Below are 22,889 nucleotides of genomic sequence, written 5' to 3'. Positions count from 1 at the left end.
GTGCATAATGGTTGGCTCAGTTGGCGTACATGACAGCACATCGAGCTATTTGGTGGCTACAAGGGGCTGGTGGTTGCCAGCTAAAGAGAATGTAGGAGAAAAAATTCTCCTATGGGTGTCACCCACAGGTGGTGGCTAACAAGTCCAACACGAGACGCAGAGACCGCCTGGAACATGACATGTAGGACACATTATATTCTATATATATATATATATATTAGAAAAATTAATAGATATTACACATTCTCATGATGATACAAATTCATTCATACATGTACATTGTAACATTGTGCATACAATTATGATTCATCACGGATACAAGTTTACAACTAGCACTTACTACTACATCAATGGCGAATACGATAAATTGACATTGGACAAACACAAGAAATTAACTGTAAATGCAGTTTTCTCATTAAGTTATCAAAATCAAAATGTATTACATAGTTATTGAGTCTTGAGGACTTTTGGCTAGGAATGCCAATGGAAAATAACAAATACAAAACAAGGTAGACATAGAACCCCAAACTGTAAAACAGGAAGGAAGAATCTCATAGGCTACTTCCAGTAGGCTATAGGCTATGCTTATAGCTCGTCAACATCAAAATCAACATTAATACCACCACTGCTTTCTTTTGCATCCTCCTCCTCTGTATCCAATGTAATCTCTGCATTTGCTGGTGTGGAGGATGAGACTTCAAGAATATCACCATCATCACAAATGGCATGATCTATCACTGGCTCATTAACATCTAGGTTGGACAATTCCAGCTCAACACTGCTGCCCAAGCCCATATCATTAGGAAACACATTCCACATCTGTCTCTCCCTTCAACCACTCCTCCCTCTGGTGTAAATAAGATGAAGGTTGGTGTGCACATACCCATTGTCTCTACCTTGGACTGTCTGACCCTGATGAAATTGAGGGGGGGGTGTTACCAATGGCCATGAATGCTGTAAAAATAAAGAAACATAATGGACAGCTAGACTGTTGTAGCAAAACTAGGAAAAAATGGAAGGGAAATCCACTTACCTGTAGCTTAAATCACCTCCAAAAAACTCCTATCTCCTTTGTTTGTCACTCCCACAATCCCACAACACCCAAACAACGAATGCAAATGAATAAATGTAGTCCAATTCTAGCTTTGATCAAGCCCGTGGGTTGCTTTTTGACAGATACGTGTCCAAAAATTGTGATTATCTCTGGGCACGAATCAGACTCCTCCTTGACATGAATCCTCAAATTTGGACACATACCAATTATGAACTGGACACGTGTCAACAACGAATTGTGTTCAACACGCTGGATTCGCGACACGTGGGGGGGGGATGAATTCGGTGACTTAGTCCTTGGTGATAGTACACACATCCCAAGGAGGCAAAGGAAGACCCCAACCTTTTCCATTCTTTGACTACTAATACCACTACAACAACCTCTTAAACTGAGCCCTACTAGGCAAACAACAATAAACATAGTATACGTGCGAGGCTTGCAATATTTGTCCTACCATGGTGAACTACTTTGTAAATATGAGGTCCTTATGATGACAAACATGAAGTTTCTTGTGTAGTCGCTAAAGACACCAATCCCACATTGACATCAAGGAGAGACCAATGCCAAAGGAATACCCAAATACATAAGTCCAAGTCATTGGGATCTAGTGAGGAGGAAATTCCAACCTTATCAAGTTCCAATGAAAAATTACTAACCGCAACACCTAATGCTATGTAGAATGTGTATAAGCAATCATGAGGACCACTCCCAACACTAACTAAAGAGAGGCAATTGTTAGCAAAATGGTTGTTGACCATCTCAGAGCCATTAGGGAGAAAGATACCACTTAGTTGCCCCTAAAGGCGAGTAGCCTCCAACAAATAAAGGTGTTTGCTATGAAAATGTTCAAATATGGGGCAAAGGGACACCCCTAGCGAATAAATCAATGAAGCAAAATATGAGTCAATGAATTGTTGACTGATACAAAAGTAAACACGTTAGTGAATGGTGTTCCCAATGGCCACACATCTTGGTCCAAACCCCACAGAAGTTAACACCTTAGTAATGAAAGTCCAATCTGCTAGATCATAGGCTTTGTCAAAATCAATCTTCAAAAAAATGGGTTGTTAGCTAGTCTCACAAGCCCACTCCAAGGTTTCTCATGTTGAATCTATAGTGTCTAGAATAAAACAGCGTTACACAAACTTGACTATTCCTACCAAACAACTTTCAAAGCGACCACTTGAATCCTCAAAGTCATTTGGCAGCCAAGGTCTTCATTTCTAGTAGTCTTCTGAATCCCTCACTAAGGGATTGATGAAGCTCATCCTAAAAACAACGGCTAGGGACACTATTGGGGGTTGGTGACCCGTTACGTTGTTCATTGTTGCATACCAAAATAATTAAAATTCCACATCCAATCATTCAATCTTTTCACACTTAGCACATCCCATTTTTCCAACCTTTGGCTTCCATAATCAATAAGGCATTTTTAGTCAAGCACTCTCGTGGCTGTGGTCCAACGGTTAAGTGGGGAAGTTTGGTCCCCACAGGTCTCGTGGTCCAATCCCAGGCAAGACTATGTATGCCTGAGAGCTACTCTAGGCGCGATTTTTGCAGTTGAAAGAAAAAGGTATGTTCAGTCAAGCACAAGTAGCAACAGAGTTTCCATTTCAATCTTTGTCAACATATTTCTCATAAGACTCCTCATCTGAATGGTTAAATTCTTTGAAGGAATTAGAACTTTTACCAACATAAAATCTCTCCTCGGATTCCACTATTTCCTTCCTTGTAAATTTCCTTTGTTCAACCTATTACCCACCAAAATGGGTAACCCCACTGGAGAAAACTTTTCCCATACATTTGATAGCCATTATTTGACAATGATAGAAATGTGGCTCTACCATTTGCATCAGCCACGTGCCTCACCCCATTAGGCATTAACACTTGGATGAAGGTGGGTTGCGATTCAAAAGGTACTTTGATCATTTTGAAATCGGGTGCTCATACTTATTTACTTGGGGCATTTAGTATGGATAAAGGGGTGATTTGGAAGATTGATTGATATTGACTGTAATTTTGTTCTCTCACCTTACCAAGAGGGTTAATCTTTAACCCTAGTCTAGTGGGACCTCCCTTAAGGCCTTAGGGTTATAGGAAGGGCATTACTTGGAAATCCATGATTGAGATAGTGTGTTCATTATCCCCTATACCATACTTGACACTTTCCATCACACATTACAAGCCCCATATACCACATCCATTCTTCGGGTCTAACTTGTCATTGGTTCTTTGGGATTTGGCACCCATATGTCCACACTCCTTGATTAGGGTTGGAAAACTATTGCCCTGGAGGTTGATGCAACTAAAAGAATGAAAAATCATATCATGGCCACAATGAAAGAAAAAGATCAAAATGCAAAAGATGGTTGGGACATAAGTTAGCACATAGGCAAAAACCTAGCACGAGCTCTACCCTCCTCATTAGCTATCACCGAGGTCCTGAACACATGATACTCCATTACATCAAAAGGAACCCTTGCATGTCCCAACCCTAATGAGTGATGAACTGACCCATCGTAAGGGGTAAGAAAAATGCTACATCATAATGAGTAAGCTCTAACCCTTGAGCTATATGTGGTAATACAAAGCATTATCAAGAAGAAGTAAAAGACGCACAAGAGGAGTGGAAAAGTAAGGTCGAATAGGGCAACTCATGCCTTCACGGTTGCTCCTTTTACATTCATACACTCAGGATGTAGACACCACATCAGTTGTTGAGAAATCAATGCTTATAGGAATTAGGGTTTGGTTCCTCTTTCTTGATAATTACTTGTGAGTTATGTTGGCTTCTTTTACTTTTTTATTAGTCTATCTTTCATCAAGCAATTACCAAATTAAATGTATATGAAGACCGCAAGAACAAGAGACACAAGATGTAGGCACTTGGCGAACGCAAAACCCTTCGAAGGAGAAAACCCAACCCAACTCTTCCACTAGTAGATTCAAATCAAGATGAGACAATCCAAGACCCTTTAGACCTAGACAAAGACCTCCTCTAATCACCAAGTCAACGCTTCCAATAGTGATCCTTGTTAAAGTCTTCAAGTGACAACTTCCCAGTAGCAGTTATAGTCCAGAATTACGATCCCCAACAATAAATTTTCAGCCCACCACAATAAAATTTCAGACCTGCAGTAGATTCAGAATTTCGGCCCCAGTTACAGCCCAAAAACTTCACACGTGTGAGAAATAGATTGCCCAAGAACTCAATTTAGGTCTTCCCAACTTCTTCCTTCCTTCTCTAGCTATTTCGCTCTTCTTTTTTGCTTCTATCTCTTGTAGATCGAACTTGCTGAGTGAGTTCTCCAAATAGGTCGAGTTGCCTCTCTATATATAGCCTTTTCGCTGGGTCGAATAGCCCTAATCTAGGCCGACTTCATGAGGACAAGGCCAACTTGGTGTGGAGGTGACAAATGACCTTTTTGACTCAAAATTAATTCTTTTTACATGATACAAAAGTCCAAGAAGGGTCTAATAAAAATGACAATGATTCTATTGACTCAAGACAAAACTTAGAAGCCTTCAATGGAGGCTTTGACCTAGAAAACATTGACCCAAGCATGAAACCCATGCTTTAATAAGTCATTTATCTAATAATAAAATTTCTTTTGACAAGTACAATTATGAATACCGACACTAGTTACATTCTTCCACATTCCCTTCTAACTAGGGGGTATTCATAATTACATACATATATAGGTACATGGAAGATATGAAAGTGATATGAACTACGAAGAGTTCTAGCACACACAATGCTATAGATTAGATACCTAACCAGGGTACTCTAATCGGGTGGGACTAAGGTGTACTCAAGCTTTAGCCACTTTAGATACCACTAGGCTTTTAAGCTCTAACACCAACCCAGGGATTTGGGTGCGTATCCAAGGTCGGAGCTCCATGACCAACGCCACCTTCCTACTTTGGGATTTAGACATCAACACATAGGCCAGCCAGATGTCTTCCCAAGCATCTTGTTGCCACAAGATGCTTCATGTCTCCCTATCAACTAAATCTGTAACATCAACTAATCCAAGCATGCTTATGAAATATTCAAACTTCTTATGCAGAAGAGATTTTGTCAATACATCAACTACTTGTTCATTCGTCGGAATGTATTGTAGCTTCACGACCCCATCTTGTACCAAAATTCTAATGTAATGGTACTTGTTATTGATATGCTTCATCCTAACATGGAATATGGGGTCTTCAGACATCTTGATGCTGCTTTGATTATCACAATTTATCGCTGTATGATCTAGAGGCTTTCCAAACAAGTCTGACAAGAGTTTAACTAAACAACTTCTTTTCCTACTTCACATGCAGCAATGTATTCCGTTTTAGCACTATTTAATGCAACATGATCTTGTTTTCTTCTCATCCATGAAATCTATAGATCCCAATCCGAAGCAACCACCGGTAGTGCTTCTTCCATCAGTCTCACTGCCACCACTTTCGGAATCGGTAAGACCTATTAACTGCCTTTCCATCATACTTGTGGTAGTGATGAATTGTATCACGTAGGTATCTCAAGATATGCTTAGCAGCTATCCAATGGTCATGACGAGGCTCTAATTAAAACTGACTAAGTAGTAAGAACATTTACATCAAAGCATATATCAGGTCTCGTATTCACCAAGTACAAAAAAGAGCCCACCAACTTACGATAGCTTGTAGGATTGACAAGACTAGAGTCAGAGCTTCTCAACTTCTTGAGATTAGTGATCATGGGAGTGGTCATAGGCTTGGAATCCATCATACCGAACTTTTGTAACATCTTGATTATGTACTTACCTTGACCAAGATATATCTCACCGGGTTTCTGCCAAACTTCCAAGCCCAAGTAATAGTGCATGAGTCCCAAATCTTTCATTTCAAATTCTACTGCCAACATTTTCTTGCATTCTAGAATTCTGCGCTCCACACATGTAATAAACAAATCATCCACATATAGTAGTATAATGACTAGTTCATTCTTCACTATCTTGATGTAGAGATTTGCATCGACAAAACTTTTGACGAACCCAATCCTTAAGAGATATGCATCCATTCTTGCATACCAAGCCCTAAGAGCTTGCTGCGAGCGATATAGAGCTTTCTTGAGTTTGCAAACATGTGTATCCCTGCTATTTATCTCAAATCCTTCTGATTGTTCAATATATACTTCTTCATCAATGGTTCCATTTAGAAATGTTGTTTTGACATCCATTTGATGGATATTCCATCCCATAGTAGCAGCTAGCGAAACCAAAGATCTAATAGTAGTATACCTGGCAGTAGGAGCAAAGGTTTCTTCATAATCTATTCCTTCCTTTTGTGAGAAACCCTTGCAACAAATCTTGCTTTGTATTTGTCTATGCTTCCATCAATGACATGTTTGATTTTGTAAATCCATTTGGAAGTGACAACCAATTTGTCACTAGGTCTAGGAACAATTTCCCAAACCCCATTCTTCATGATGGATTGATATTCTTCCTGCATCGCTTTCTTCCATTCTTCTTGATGAGCGACTTCTTCAAAGGTAGTTGGTTTTGCTTTGATTAACTTCGTCATGTATGCTGCATATCCTGAGTATCTCTTCGGTCTTTTGCTTTCTCTGAAATTTCCTTTAGTTGCTCCATGTCCTTTGGCATCTTCAAGTGTAGCTTTTAACCAATTTGGCCTCTTCTTTGTTTCGAGAATGATTATAGGTTGAATAGGCTCACTTGGTCCTTCTTCTTCGTCTTCTTGGTTTGTAGGTGCCTTTTCATGATGCTCTTCTTCTTCAATAGTTGTACATCTTCTTCATCAGATTCGATTGGTATATCTCTGGATCTTTGTAGGCATGGTTTTCATCAAATATAACATCCCTGCTAACTTCGATTTGTCTTCTTTCCTTGATGTAGATTCTATAAGCCTTTGATGAAAGGCTATAGCCAACGAAGATACCTTTTATACTTGTAGAGTCCAACTTCTTTCGCTTGTCTTTTGGAACATGGATCTATGCATGACACCCAAAGATTCAAAGATCGTATACAATGGCTTCTTCCTTGTGAATGCTTCTTCTGGTGTCATATTATCAAGAATTCTATGAGGATTTCTATTTTGTATACATACTATTGTTATGATTGCTTTTTCCCATAGAAATTTTGGTAGATCTTGATCAAATATCATAGTTTTTATGCATTCTTCAATGGTTCTATTCTTCCTTTCCGCTACTCCATTTTGCTTGGGGTTGTAAGGAGCAATGAGCTCCTTCTTAATACCTACTTCTTTAAAATATGCATTAAGTTCTTTTGAAGCGTATCCCCCTCTATTGTCGGATCTCAAAGTCTTTATCTTTCTTTCAATTAAAGTCTCAACTTCAGATCTAAATTCCTTGAACTTTTCAAATACTTCGCCCTTTATCTTCAGAAGACAAAGCCATGTCTTTCTAGAGTGATCATCAATGAAGGTCACATAGTAAAGATGGCCTCTAAGAGATTTATTAGACATTGGCCCACACACATTGGAATGGATGAGGTCTAATATTTCCTTAGACCTTGTATCACTGCTTGTAAAAGGTTTCCTAGTATTCCTTCCCAAAGCTCATCCATTGCATATTCCTTCACTATCTTCCTTGATGTTGGGGATGCCCCTTACCATTTGACTAAGAGAGGGTATTATCTTGTAATGAATATGCCCATATCTTCTATGCAAAGTTCTATATGATTGATCTCCATGTGAACTAGGGCTTGAGGAGATGGTGTTATAACTCTATATAGTCTTCCTTCACGAACTCCAGTAACCTTTTCCTTTTCAATACTTGAATCATTTCCCCATGCTGAGATATGTAACTAGGTTCGGTCTTCATAATGTCATATGTAATCATGATTTTATGTATTTAATGAAAAGAGAAAAATAAATTTATTATTTGTGTTCTTCAGTCATGGGTTTCATGCTCAAGGGAAATTTATTTTTGGGCCAAGCACCCATTGAGTGCTTCTAGGTTTGTCATAAAGTCAATTGAGTCATTATCATGTATTGAAGACCCATTTGGGCATGTTACATATTGTAAAGAAAAATTTGTTCAGTGAAAATAGAGTCAAAAGACCCTCCAAGACCTCGTCATGGCACAAAGATCAAGTCGGCCTCAATATAGCAATTCATATCCCTCACAAGCCTATAAATAAGAAGGAATTCGACCTCATTTGGACACTCACTCAAGCAAGTTTGATCTTCACAAGATAGAAGTTGAAATAGGACGGAGAAGGAGAAGAAGAACAAGTTTGAAGTTTTGGGCCTCTCTCTCTCTCTCTCTTCCCTTTGTTAGGTTTCTACAGTTACTGGGCAAGACGAAATTCTGAAGCTGCATCGATGCTGTGAAGCTGCAAGGTCGAAGTTGTTAATCTAGGTTGTCATTGATGTCAATATGGCAGTGGCCGGGATGGCAAATATTTTCGAAGATGCCACAGGAAGTGTCAATCATGCCCTTGATGATCTAGAAGCCCTTGATGACCTTGATGACATATGTGGACCACACTTGATGAACATGATTGGAAGACTACCTTGGAACCTATGACACATCACTCCATCACTAAGACTACACGGTGATGATGAAAGACTACATGCTACATATGATGTTATTGATGACATTTATGAGCCTATGAGCTTTGATGAAGAAGCCTAACAAAATGAAGCCATCCATGAAGAAGAAGCCCATCCATGAAGAATATAACTGTCCTCCATTTCTGCACTAATTAATGACCAGTCACATTAAAAAAAAAATTTCTCCACCTTAGAGGCAGAATCTCACCATGAGACCTACACCATCTTGAAGAGCATAATTTTACTTTTCCAATGATCTATTACATGGCCAAGATCTCCAAATAATAAGAAAGAATGAGATTTTACAAGGTTAAATAAGGTCTTTGCCTAGTAAGCCGACCCATCCTTAGCAAAATCATGTCGGCTCATCTATTAGACATGTCTATTTGGTTTTCATACACAAGAATGTATATATATATATATATATATATGAGTGTTGTCGACCTCGTTACAACCAAGGAACTCAGACTTGATAAGATAGTGAAGAAATAACACGTCCACATCTCGTGAACTATACTTTGAGGAGTATACTCCTGTGGAGACTGTGGTTAAGAATTTCATCACTGCGGATTGTGTTAGGGTGGTTGGAAGAGACAATTTCTAAGAAAATTTAGTGCGGTAACAACCACAGTTCCAGACCTCCTCTCCTGGCTGCGAACAAGGTTGTATTATGTTGATCTGGGCTGGTTTACCTTGCGGACTGGGCAGGGTCACATGCTATTGATTGCAGATTGAGTACATGGACTAGGCCTTAGACTACTAGATAATACCGCGGACTGAACATGCCCTCCTTGCTGCGGATAAGTTCCTTCCTAGTTGCAAACAGAACTGGGTTATCTTTTGCACACTTTGGACTTGTGTAAATCATTTATTGTAGACCTTTTATTTTGCGGATTTGAGACTCCTGTTGCAGACCTTTAGTGGCACAGTTGCAGATTGGTTAACTTGTGGCAAAAGACCTCAACTTGTGGAACCTGTCATAATCCTATTGACTGCAGGGTGTACCTTGTGGACTGTGTATTGTTCTTTTTTTGATGCAGATTGTGTATGGGTTCAAGTTGTGACTGTGGTAAACACATTTGTTAATGAAGCCTTGAAGATTGAAATCTCCCCATAGCAACAACAGTAAACTCTAACACAGTGAAGTCAAGCAATCTTGAACTGAAGATAGCATAGTGAGCAGTGAAGGAGGATTGCCTTTAGACAGTGAAGCATTTCGTGTAAGTTCTATCTACATTCTTTATTAAAACACAGGATTGGTGTCCTTGGAGTTGGTGCTCCAAAACTCAAGGTCAGTGCCTTGGACGAGATAGGGTTGAAGCCCTAGAGGTCGGAGCCTCATTAAAGACCAAGTTGGTGCTTGGAAATAATTGTCATACATTGTACTTATTCTTTTATACTCAATAAAATTATTCTTATACATTTCTCTGTTTAAATTGTGAAGAATCTAACTGATAATAATAACAATTGAAAGAAAATTCAAAATATTGATTCACCCCCCTCTTAGTGTTTCCAACAGAAGTTGTGACGCTGAATCGAAGCTGTGAAGCTGCGTTGAAGCTGTGAAGCTGCAAGGTTGAAGCTATGAAGCTGCAAGATCAAAGCTATGAAGTTGCAAGGTTGAAATTGTGAAGCTTCAAGGTTGAAGCTATGAAGCTGCCTCTAGGTCGAAGCTGCCTCTAGGTCGACGCTGTGAAGCTGCTTCTAGGTCGAAACTGTGAAGTTGCTAAGTTGAAGCTGCATCAAGGTCGAAGTTGCAAAAATTGTTGTTGGGGTCGAAGTTGTTGGAGAAGTAGCTGGAAGGTCGAAGTTTGTTGTTGGAAGTCGTTCAAGAAGGAAAAAGTTGACTTGGTCTTGGAGGGTCTTGGTCAAGGGTTATAGGTCTTGGAATTTGTCAATTGAAGTTCTATTCGAAAAGAAGAATTTTGATGGGTTTTCCTCTCAGTTGGAGAGGTTTTGGCCATGGCTGATCGTCTACATCTTGTGTCCTTTTGTCTCACTGTTCTTTATGATTTGGTAGCTGTTTGATGATAAGAACACTAATGATAATAAAGGAAAGAAGTTAATCAAGTAAAGTAAAAAATACATCACAAGCAATTATCAAAATAAGAGAAATCACCTAATCTAGCTGCTCTATATTTCTCAACATGGTGTCGGAGCTAAGGTGACTTCATCAAGGAAGGGTAGCACAAAGAAGGATACTCAAGGGCCGAAGTATGAAGAAATCATCTTGGAAACATCAAGAGCATCAATCATCAAGAAGAGTTCGATCAAGGAAGAGAAAGGAATCTAATACCCAACAAAGGAAGAATAAAGAAGAGCGAAGCATTTTCTGATCTGTTTTGGGCTAATTCTCCTCCACTCGTGCGAAGGTTAGGGCATCATTTGCAACAGTGAAAGCCGAAAATTGCAGTCACTCAAAGGAGCCAAAGTTTGGGTCAAAGAAGGACTATTTAGCAAGCCAAATTGTCAAGAGAAGGAGTCAAGGTCAAGCGAAGTCAAAAGGAGGCAAATCTATCCATATTCCAGCCACACGTGTGACCTAGGGTTTCTGTAGAAAAGGCCAAAATTGCAGACCTCCTACAACAAGCCGAAATTCTGAAGAAGGGTCGAAAATTTGAGGTTGTGAAACAAGTTTGACTAGCGTTGACTTGAAGGAAGAAAAACAAGAAAAAGCGTTGTCATCATCAAGGAATCAATGTGATCTCCCTTTAAGCCAAGGATCACTTTTGAAGAAAGACATCTTCACCAAGAAGACATCTTTTATTATCTACATCATCATCAAAATCAAGAAGGCATCAAGTTGAAGATTTCATCATCTAAGAGTATCTTCGCTTGACAAGTAAGTATTTTTATATCTATATTTGAATATGTCAAAAATGACTTCATATTGCAAGGGGAGCAATGAATTGGTTGGGTCGTCAAACTTTCTTCTTTGTTATGGAGCCTACATCTTTTGGGACTTCTTCGTAGGGCATCAACCATCCATCACTTTCATTCATGAATCGTGTTAGTCATGTCATCCTTTATTTCATCAAAAAGTGATCCATTAGTCCATATTTGGCCTTTCCTTCATGCCTTGATACCTTCTTCACATCATGTTTCCTTCAGGATCTTTCGTCAAACAAGGTCCTACAGTTAAGCTGGGAAGATGCATCGAAGCTGTGAAGCTGCAAGGTCGAAGTTGTGAAGTTGCATCGAAGTTGTGAAGCTGCAAGGTCAAAGCTGTGAAGTTGAAAGGTCAAAGCTATGAAGCTGCCTCTAGGTTGAAGCTGTGAAGTTGCCTCTAGGTTGAAGCTGTGAAGTTGCCTCTAGGTTGAAGCTGTGAAGCTGCCTCTAGGTGGGAGTTGTGAAGCTGCGTCTAGGTCGAAATTGTGAAGTTGTTAGGTTGAAGCTGCATCAAGGTTGAAGTCGCAAAAATTGTTGCTGGGGTCGAAGTTGCTAGAAGGTCGAAGTTTGTTGTTGGAAGCCGTTCAAGAAGGAAAAAGTTGACTTGGTCTTGGAGGATCTTTGTCAAGGGTTATAGGTCTTAGAATTCGTCAATTGAAGTTCTATTAGAAGAGAAGAATTTTGATGGGTTTTCCTCTCAGTTGGACAGGTTTTGGCCCTGGCTGATCGCCTACATCTTGTGTCTTGTTGTCTCACTGTTCTTTATGATTTGGGAGCTATTTGATGATAAAGAGCACTAATAATAATAAAGGAAAGAAGAAGTTAATCAAGTAAAGTAAAAATACATCACAAGCAGTTATCAAAGTAAGAGAAATCACCTAATCTAGTTGCCCTAGATTTCTCAACACCCCAAACCAAAACTTTACCATCTTACAAAAACATCCCTATCTCCTTTATCTTCTAAACAAGAAATGGAAAGTAAATTCTTTTTCATACCTAGGACATAGAGGATGTTGTTGAGGTATAGCTTTGCTCCATTTTCCAGCTTCAACGATGTAGATCCAAGGACCTTGACTGTATAGCTATTGTTGTCTCCTAACTCCACTGCATGTGATGATGGTTCCCTTGATAGAGTATGAAGTTGTCCACTCTCTCTCGTCATATGTCTTGGGGCTCCACTATCAATGATCCATGTGTTGTCATCAAGTGTATCTGTAAGTGAAACCAAGAATCCTTCACTCTTGACTCTCCTAGATAGATTGTAGATGGTCCTTCCAATTTAGCTTCTTGCAATTTTCATGATATTGAGACCCATCTTCAAATAACTTGCCATTGAGGGAATCTTTCCTTCCAAGACTACTTTTTCCAACTTCAAGGGTCCTACAAGCAGCTAGTTGTCCCATGATCTCCACCTAGAGAGCTGCTGGAAGCAAGTCCCCGATTAAGAGGGAGCTTGTGTACATTCCTTTATGGAATGGGTTGGTCATCCCTGGATAAGAGGGAGTGATAGATATGGTTCTCTACTTCATGTGTCATGCACTTGACCAGGACTAACAACCGTAAGTCTTAGTGAAGGCCATGAGGAGAGATGGACACATCATTCTTGTCTTCACCTAAGAAGATAAAATGGAGGATTGGGTAGGCATCTGCGATCCGATGCTCTTTGGGGATGTGGTAGGGCATCCAAGATAAGAGTAGTCGTAGAGGACCGATATTCTTTGAGGATTGGGAATCCAAGATAAGAATTGTCCTAGTGGAAGATACTCTGAGAGAACCTAGGTTGGGTATGTTCCGAGAGAGACAATGATGAGGGTGTCTATAAATCATTGGTCTCTCTAGCATAGTGCTCTGATCTTGTGGAGAGATAGAGCTGTTAGTCAAGGCCTTTTTATGTGACAATGTTGGATGATATGATGCTATACAAATGGGTTACCAATTTGACCCTTCTTATGAGAATTCTTCAGATTGAGAATACCTCCCTAGTTAAGAGGGGGTGTTGAAATATGTAACTAGGTTCAGTCTTCATAATGTCATACGTAATCGTGATTTTATGTATTTAATGAAAAGAGAAAAATAAATTTATTATTCATGTTCTTGAGGCATGGGTTTATTGCTCAAGGGAAATTTATTTTTAGGCCTAGCACCCATTGAGTGCTTCAAGGTTTGTCGTAAAGTCAATTGAGTCGTTGTCATGTATTAAAGACCCATTTGGGCATGTTACATATTGTAAAGAAAAAAATATTGAGTCAAAAGACCTCCAAGACCTCGTCATGGCACAAAGATCAAGTCGGCCTACATGAAGGGACAATTCGGCTTCAAGATAACAATTCATACTCCAAATAAGCCTATAAATAACAAGGAATTCGACCTCATTTGGACACTCACTCAAGCAAGTTCGATCTTCACAAGGTAGAAGCTGGAAAATGATGAAGAAGGAGAAGAAGAACAAGTTCGAAGTTTTGGGCCTCTCTCTCTCTCTCTCTTTTGTCAAGGTTTCTATAGTTACTGGGCAAGACAAAATTCTGAAGCTGCATCGAAGCTGCATCAAAGATGGGAAGCTGCATCGAAGTTGTGAAGATGCAAGGTCGAAGTTGTGAAGCTGCGTTGAAGCTGTGAAGTTGCATCGAAGCTATGAAGCTGCAAGTTTGAAGTTATGAAGCTGCAAGGTCGAAGCTATGAAGCTTCCTCTAGGTTGAAGCTGTGAAGTTGCCTCTAGGTCAAAGTTGTGAAGCTGCTCTAGGTCGAAATTGTGAAGCTGCATCAAGGTCGAAGTTGCAAAAATTGTTGTTGGCGTCGAAGTTGTTGGAAGGTTGAAGTTTGTTGTTGGAAGCCGTTCAAGAAGGGAAAAATTGACTTGGTCTTGGAGGGCCTTGGTCAAGGGTTATAGATCTTGGAATGCATCAATTGAAGTTCTATTGGAAGAGAAGAAATCTTGATGGTTTTTCCTCTCAATTGGGGAGGTTTTGGCCCTGGTTGATCACCTACATCTTGTGTCCTATTGTCTCACTGTTCTTTATGATTTGGTATTTGTTTGATGATAAAGAACACTAATAATAATAAAGGAAAAAATAAGTTAATCAAGTAAAGTAAAAATACATCACAAGTAATTATCAAAGTAAGAGAAATCACCTAATCTATCTGCTCTAGATTTCTCAATGCCCCAAACCAAAAATTTATCATCTACAAAAGCAACCCTTATCTCCTTTATCTTCTAAACAAGAAATGGAAAGTAAATTCTTTTTCATACCTGGGACATAGAGGATGTTGTTGAGGTGTAACCTTGCTCCATTTTCCAGCTTCAATGATGTAGATCGAAGGCCCTTGACTGCATAGTTGTTGTCTCCTAACTTCGCTAGATGTGATGATGGTTCCCTTGATAGAGTATGAATTTGTCCACTTTCTCTCGTCATATGTCTTGAGGTCCTCCACTATCAATGATCCATGTGTTGTCATCGTCAAGTGTACCTGTAAGTGCAACCAAGAATCCTTCAATCTTGACTTTCCTTGATAGATTGTAGATGATCCTTCCAATCCAACTTCCTACAATTTTCATGATATTGAGACCCATCTTCAAGTAACTTGCCACTGAGGGAGTAACCTTTCCTTCCAAGATTGCTTTTTCCTTTTTGAGATGATAGCCAGCAAAGTGATCTTCAACCTTCTTCCACCTTAGCTCTGAAACCATGTTGACAAATCAATGCTTATAGGAATTAGGGTTCGATTCCTCTTTTTTGATAATTACTTGTGAGTTATGTTGTCTTCTTTTACTTCTTTATTAGTCTATCTTTCATCAAGCAATTACCAAATTAAATCTATATGAAGACCACAAGAACAAGAGACACAAGATGTAGGCACTTAGTGAGGGCAAAACCCCTCCAAGGGGAAAACCCAATCCAACTCTTCCACTAGTAGATTCAAATCAAGATGAGATAATCCAAGACCCTTTAGACTTAGACAAAGAGCTCCTCCAATCACCAAGTCAACCCTTCCTTCCAATAGATGATCCCTGTAAAGTCTTCAAATGACAACTTCCCAGTAGCAACTACAATCCAGAATTTCAATCCCTAGCTACAAATTTTCGGCCCCCAACAACAGAATTTCAGACCTGTTACCCACCACTTATGGGTAGTATGCATAGGAGAAATATTTTCTCCTAGATGGTCCTCAGTCGGTAGCTAGCAACCCCTTACAGTCACTAGATAGCTCAATGTGCCATTATCTCTACCACCTGAGTCCACTGTGTGTTCCCTCGACCATCTATTATGATCGTATGTTTGAAGGTGGGCCTCTCGACCTCGAAAATATGGCTTTTCATTGGTATAGTTGAGTAATTTCCCTTACTTATCATGGACACTTTTGGGCATGGATTAGTGGGGGGATTCAGTGGAGGCTAGGTCTGTGCTCTTGTCTCCTCTGCCCGATTCGGTGGTTAGCCTTGTATCCTAGTCCCATGGGATCTCCTTTACTGACCATTAGCTTTAGGGATGGCACGACATAGGAAGTCCCGATTTTGGTTGCATGGTCCTGCTTCCAGATACCATATACATCACTCCCCTCCGCTCATTTTAGCCCCATTCATCTCTTTTCCCTTTTGGGTCCACATGTGTTCATTAGGTCCACATAGGGTTAGCGTCCCCCTCCCCTTGTCCACACTTTGGGTTGGGCCTAGAACGATACCCCAAAGGCTGATGCAGCTAAAAAGAAAAGAAAAAGCATAATTTGGCCACTCTCAACAAGAAATGTACCACAAAATGCAAAATATGGCCGGGATATACAAATTTAGCACGTAGGCAAAAGCCAAACATGTGCTCTACCCTTTATTTATGGTCATCACCCTGGTTCCAATGGGCCCTAGATGGTCACCCTCCACATTAAGGAACCCATGATTGTCCCAACCCCTAGTGGGCAATGAAATGCCCCACCTTAAAAGGGGGTATCCACTGCTATATTCTACGCATCATGCTCTGATCCCCTGGAGCCCCTAGCAGTTATGAAAAAAATCAATCAAAAGAAAAGACATATGAAGAATGGTGGAAAAACAAAGGCCGGGGCAACTCATGTACCACAATTTGCTGCATCTTACACTCATATACCCAAGTGTAGGCTTCCCTCATCATAGCTACCCTTGTACCATGGTCCTTGACATGTGGCTTAGAGCATTCCCCTGATCCCCACTCCGTTCCATCACTATATTGCATGTCACCTACCACATGATGGATGCACCATGGACATGTCACCCCCTTTAAACGCTGAAACCACCTAATATAGTCCTTGGTTAACCCCCTTATTGAGCTTGGAGACACTTGTACATACCAAAGCCCACTATGGAAGGGCATGCCACTATGAAGCGCCCCATTGATTCCATGATTTGTAAGTTGTTTTACTTGATTATTCTAATGATTTGTTGTATTGGAGGACAAGGGGACGCATTGGATCTTATGCAAGATTGTAGGTGGGTCTCCATTTTTGGTTTGGTCTCTCTACACAAAGCCCAAGCCCTCTAGAGGGCCACATTGACACTTGTAGGGTGAGCGTTGAGAGCCATGGGCCTCCACCATAGCAGAGAGTACTTCATGGATCCTCAACACCACTCAGTGATGGCTCGTGTTCCACCTTTTGGATGAGGATGATGCACCTGGTTCACCATGCCCAACCAACTCCACACTTGCACCATATAGTTGGCAGATGTTCCAAGGTCCAAATGAGGATGTGAGGGCTTATGTCATCATCCGAGCCCTTATAGATGGTTCGCAGGTATCATCTATCTACTTGGAGACCCATGAGGATGTCCTTGTGCCCCCACACCCACTTGGGAGCACCACATGTGACTTACTTGGGAAACAAGGGGCCAACCCCTTGTCAACTATGTGTAGAGTCCATTCTCTCATCATGGCACACTTTGGACTTCATTAGGCCTTCTCAAATGGCCCAATGACTCATTATATTGATTATTCTGCCCTCTTGAGAGCCTTATTTTTATGTTATTGAGCTATCTTGGTGGGCTTGTCACCAAAGGATATTATTATTTCACATTATTTTATTATTTGGGGCTTAATTAGGCAAATTGAACTCTATAGAGATCATATAGATTGATGAGAGGTGATTCATTTCTCTCATCATTACTTGGATTGGATTAGTATATTTTAAGAGATTTTCACACTTTTTGTTGGAATGAACTTTTTGCAGCTTTCTTGATGCACTTTGATGTATGGATTTTCACTATTGTCTTTGGAGCTTCTTTCTAATGCGAAATTGATAAATGCATATACTCTCTCTCTCTCATGTAAGTAGAAATTTTGATGATATTCTTGTTATCTTGCTTGTCAAATGCATGTATTTTGTTATCATTGTTCTTGTATGGGTTAATGTAATGCAAAATTCTTCGAGGACCTTCAATAAGTGATTAAGTGCATGCGTTGATCTCTAAGGGATTGGGTGAATGTTCCTATAGGTGCCTCTTATGTTGAAAACATCGAAACTTTGTGTCCTTCACAAATTTGAAGTGTAAATCCCTATTGACCTAGTCGCTGCCCTTAGAGAGGCTAGCGAAGATCAATTAGGGCTCCTTAGCTCACGAAAATTCTCGATCTGTGTATATTGACTCCACTAAGCCCAAGCAATAAGGCACTGATCCTCGTATCCCTTTGGTGGTCAAATTTACCTCTCTTTTCTTCACTTTTCCAAATTTTAGGCCTAACCCTAGGGTCACCTAGGGCACCAAGAGAAATTCATTCCAGCCATTCAAAACCCTTGAATTTTGGTCCACAACTGCTCTGGGGTTTTCTCAAGAGGTCCTCCAAATTTGAGGCAAATTCGACAGTGGAATCTCGAGATATAGCAAGCTCTAGCAGCAAGCCCAATTCTTGCCCTAGATTGACTTGGGTTAGTTTCCTCATTAGGATCATTGCATTCAAAAGAAAATTGGTCCTTTGATCCTATTCCCTACCCTAATTAGGTCAAGCCCCTCATTGGTTGATCAACTCCATACTGTTGATCTAGTTTTGGGTCCACTTGGTTCTATGCGGTCCTGCAACTTTGTAACTCCAATTGCACAAGGATTGCATAGAAGCCTTTTATCCATAAGGATCCTTAGGTCTAGGAAGCACCTTGTTAAGGCATATCCTCCAAACCTAGACTCAAGAATCCTCCAAGCCCTTCCTAGAGAGCCTTTCACCTTGCTTTTGAAGCAAGCAAGCTATCTAATTGAGCCTCTCTTGTGAATAGGTCTTAGGAATCACTCTTTATCCATTCGTAGATCCATCCTTCCTACTGATTCCCCTACACTAAGTCTCCTCCCATCGGTGAAAGTCCGTAAAAAGAAGGGAGCCTTAGCTGAGGTGACAGTGGGCTATCGCTCCATTGTTGACTCTTGACTCAGTAGTTGCTCTATAGGATCCCCTCCTAGGACCCCTGCTAGTTTGAGCGGTAATAGGACCTGCAATAGATTCATAATTTCGGCCCCTGCTACAGCCCAAAAACTTTGCACGTGTGAGAGATATATTGCCCATGAACTCGATTTAGGTCTTCCCAACTTCTTCCTTCCTTCTTAAACTACTTTGCTCTTCTTTTTTGCTTCTACCTCTTGTAGATTGAACTGGATGAGTGAGCACCCCAAATAGGTTGGGTTGCCTCTCTATATATAGCCTTTATGCTGGGTCGAATAGACCTAATCCAGCCCGACTTCATGAGGACAAGGCTGAATTGTTGTGGAGGTGACAAATGACATTTTTGACTCAAAAATAATTCCTTTTACATGATACAAAAGCCCAAGAAGGGTTTAATAAAAATGACAATGACTCTATTGACTCAAGACGAAACCTAGAAGCCTTTAATGGAGGTTTTGACCTAGAAAACATTGACCCAAGCATGAAACCAATGCTTTAATAAGTCGTTTATTTAATAATAAAATTTATTTTGACAAGTACAATTATGAAGACCAACACTAGTTACATTCTTCAACATTAGCTAGTCCCTTTGACCATGGCACTTGGCCATGAAACCTTTTCCCCTACATAGTCACATATATACACTAACACTTATTGATTGAAGGGTTGACCTTAGAACTGCCACTTCCCCTTGAGGGCTGGAAGCACCTAATACAGTTGACCATTAGCCACCTCTATTAAGGTGGGGAACACCTTTACAGGACTTGGTGATATCATAAGGTGATCCTTGTTTGAAGTATTGGCATGCCCTTAACATTCAATTTTGGTCCACTTAGATGCACACATGATCTTGGTCTCTGATGAATGGTTGCTTTCACTTGAGTTCATGTTGTTTTTGTCAAGTGGTCCACAGTAGCCTAGGCCTTGAGGGTACCCACTCCGCAGGTACCCAAACCTTTCAGAGAGATAAATGCCTTAGTAGATACAACATTGAGAGACTTGAGCCTCCTGACAACACGAGCAAATGTTACATGTCCTAGAGCACCCTCAGGACCTAGAACGTTGGTCTACTTTGACCTAGCACAAGGGATTCTTCATGATGACACCACTAGACCCAGTGTGCCCCCAGGGTGGCCTTGATACAACTTGATGGGCAGGACTTGATTTAGAGCCTAGATGAGGATGGTTTCCCATTGAGAGACTAGGGAGGGATTGTTGCACCTGGAGAAGCCCTAATGTTAGAGAGAGGAGGCCTTATTTGGACAGTTTGAGGCCCATGGAGACCACATGATGGCACCCTAACTGCACTTGGGATCAAAGAAGAGGACTTGAGGACATTCCCTCAAATTTTAGATGACCCAGGCACTTTGACACTTTTGGACACCTCAAGACACCTTGGCATGGCATTTGGAGCCCTAATAGGGCTTGACGTCAACATTATGAAAGGCCACAACTCACACGTGTGGGCATTTATGTTCTATTTTTGTCATTTAGCTAGTGGGTTGGCTTGTACCCCAAGTTTGTCTTAGGTCAAACTTGTTGTAGGGGCTTCATTAGGCTAAAATTAATTGAGGCAGATATCAAATAAATATAGGTCACCTCAATTTCATTTTCATCATCACTTATGGATCAATTAGGCCTTTGTAGAGATTTCGTCCTAGCTGAAATTTGTCTTATATCTTATGGAGATGTGATCTTTTGTGGAGTATTTGCTTATAAGTTATGGAGCTTTTCTCTTACTTTGGAGATGTCATTTTGGAACAATAAAGGATTGGTTCATACATTTTCCTGGTAAGTGTTCTATGTATTTGAATATCTTTATGGCTATTGCATGGAATGGATATTGTTAGGGTTTCTATGTGCTATTTTTTTGTTGAAATTTTTTCCATGAAATCTTGGCAATGGTATTCTGTGCATTACCCTTTTAAGATTTTGTGTGACAATCCCTTGAGTGATCCGTCATGTTAAGCTCTCCTCAATGATTTATTCCTGCATAAAATGTTAGCTAGGGTATCAAAACTAGGGTTTTTCATATTCCCTTACTCCATTCTAGGATTTAGTTTTCTCCTAAGTAGATCGCCCTCTAGTCTCCATCACCCAAGGTCAAGCACTGGGTGTGGTGACAGTGGGCCACACCTCATAGTGTTGTCACTTGGTCTAGCTCTTGCCCTGTGAGCTCCCCTCACAAGACCTGCTAGATTTTGAGGCAACACAGCCATGTCATAGATGGTGAATTCTTCTGCTATGAATACCAATACCAGTACATCTTGATGAATAAAACTATATACATGTGGCACTCTTGCTGCCATCCCCATGGGAATAAATGAGCTCCCCAATTCTTCTTCCATATCCACTGCAAACATACTGCAATTTGTCACCCTTGACAATTTAAACAATAGTGCAAAATCAAACTAATGAAAATTACCACTTTCATGTGGTGTTTCTTCTTGTACTTCTGTAGGAATAATCAGATTCCCCTCCTGTTCTTCAACCTCCGTTACAACTTGCAGATTAGTCTTAAATTCATCATCTTCATTCATGCAGTTTCTTGCACGTTGATTGTCCTTGAGCTCTTTACATTATGTCATTACTGGAGTGACTCCTTTTGATCCCAACGTCATCTCTTCCTCAGCTCTCAGCAAGGGAGCTATGTTTATAAACTCCTGAACTCATCTTTCATCTTCTTAAATGCTTTTTATGATTATCTTCTCATCGATATTCAAGTGAGTATCTGCTGCACCTATTTTGGAGTAATAATTATTTGCCTCCATGTCCAATTTTGATGAACTGTTCAATGTGTCCATGTTCTCTTGAATACATTCCTCGATTTGTTCTTTCACCAATGAAAGAATGTTTTGCACAGATCTACAATGCTTTCCTCTGTATTTTTATCTTCCTCGTTTGCACACACGATCTTCTGAAACATTTGAACAGTGCACTCAGTCAGTCTTCTTTCAACTATTACTTTCTTCTGCTCTAAGTTCTTTGGCATCTTCAACATTGCAGACCTCTCCAAATTCTGATCGTGTTTTCTTCGGGACCATATTTTCTGTAGCTCTTCCAACCTTGGCAGCAATTCATCATATTGGTCGATGCAACCCATCAACCTGGTCTATGTGCAATAATGCACCCTTGCTTAACAACATACCTCTTTTAGCCATTCCCCTTGGATCTACTTACAATTCAACAATCCACTCATGATATAGCTCCCTCAAGTGAATACAATGTTCATTGGCATTTAAAAGCACCTATATGTATACCAGTGCTTCTCAAAGCATGCATATGGTTCTTCTCTTTGAACCCTGTTTTGACAATGTTCTTCTCGCTGCAACTCATAACTTTTCTCAGCAAACTTATCTTAGTATGACTTATTTGTTTTTTTTTAGAAAGCTTCTCTCCCACAAGCTACAACTTAACTCTCTTCTTCTTCCTTTGGCAAATCATTCTTCTTCTTCACATCTTCTACCCATAGTCCTCATGAAATGAGTATGGTATCCAATCCCAATTGATGCAGGGAAAATACAAGACAGTTTCATGCATCCTCTCAGTTCACACAATACCAAGAAAACCAAGCATTTAATAACTTTCAAAACATTACGATAGATCCAAGCACAGGATGATAGTAATTGATGCAAACCATAATGCCATTAGAAAACAAAAAATTTACCAACATTTATATAAACAATTAATGTACCCATTTCAAGGGTTCACATGACAATCCATCCAAGCACAGGATGTTAGTAATTGATGAAAACCACAATGCCATTACAAAACAAAGATTTTACCAACATTTATATGAACAACTCATGGGCCCATTTCAATGGTTCACATGACAATTCATAGTCACAAAATGTCCACAGGCTTACAACTGATGGCATGTATGATGTAGGCCAATACTATGTACCACAATGCCTCTACTAGGCAATCCCACACTCAGATTTCTCTCTACTCTAACTTGACTCACTACAGTTAACCACTCTTGGCTAATGCTGCTA

This window comes from Pinus tabuliformis, chromosome X (assembly GCF_031772625.1).
Source record: "Pinus tabuliformis cultivar Carrire ecotype Pingquan chromosome X, CPIR1, whole genome shotgun sequence".
Taxonomy (NCBI): domain Eukaryota; kingdom Viridiplantae; phylum Streptophyta; class Pinopsida; order Pinales; family Pinaceae; genus Pinus; species Pinus tabuliformis.
The sequence above is the reverse complement of the archived record's forward strand: the minus strand, read 5'-3'. Positions refer to the sequence as shown.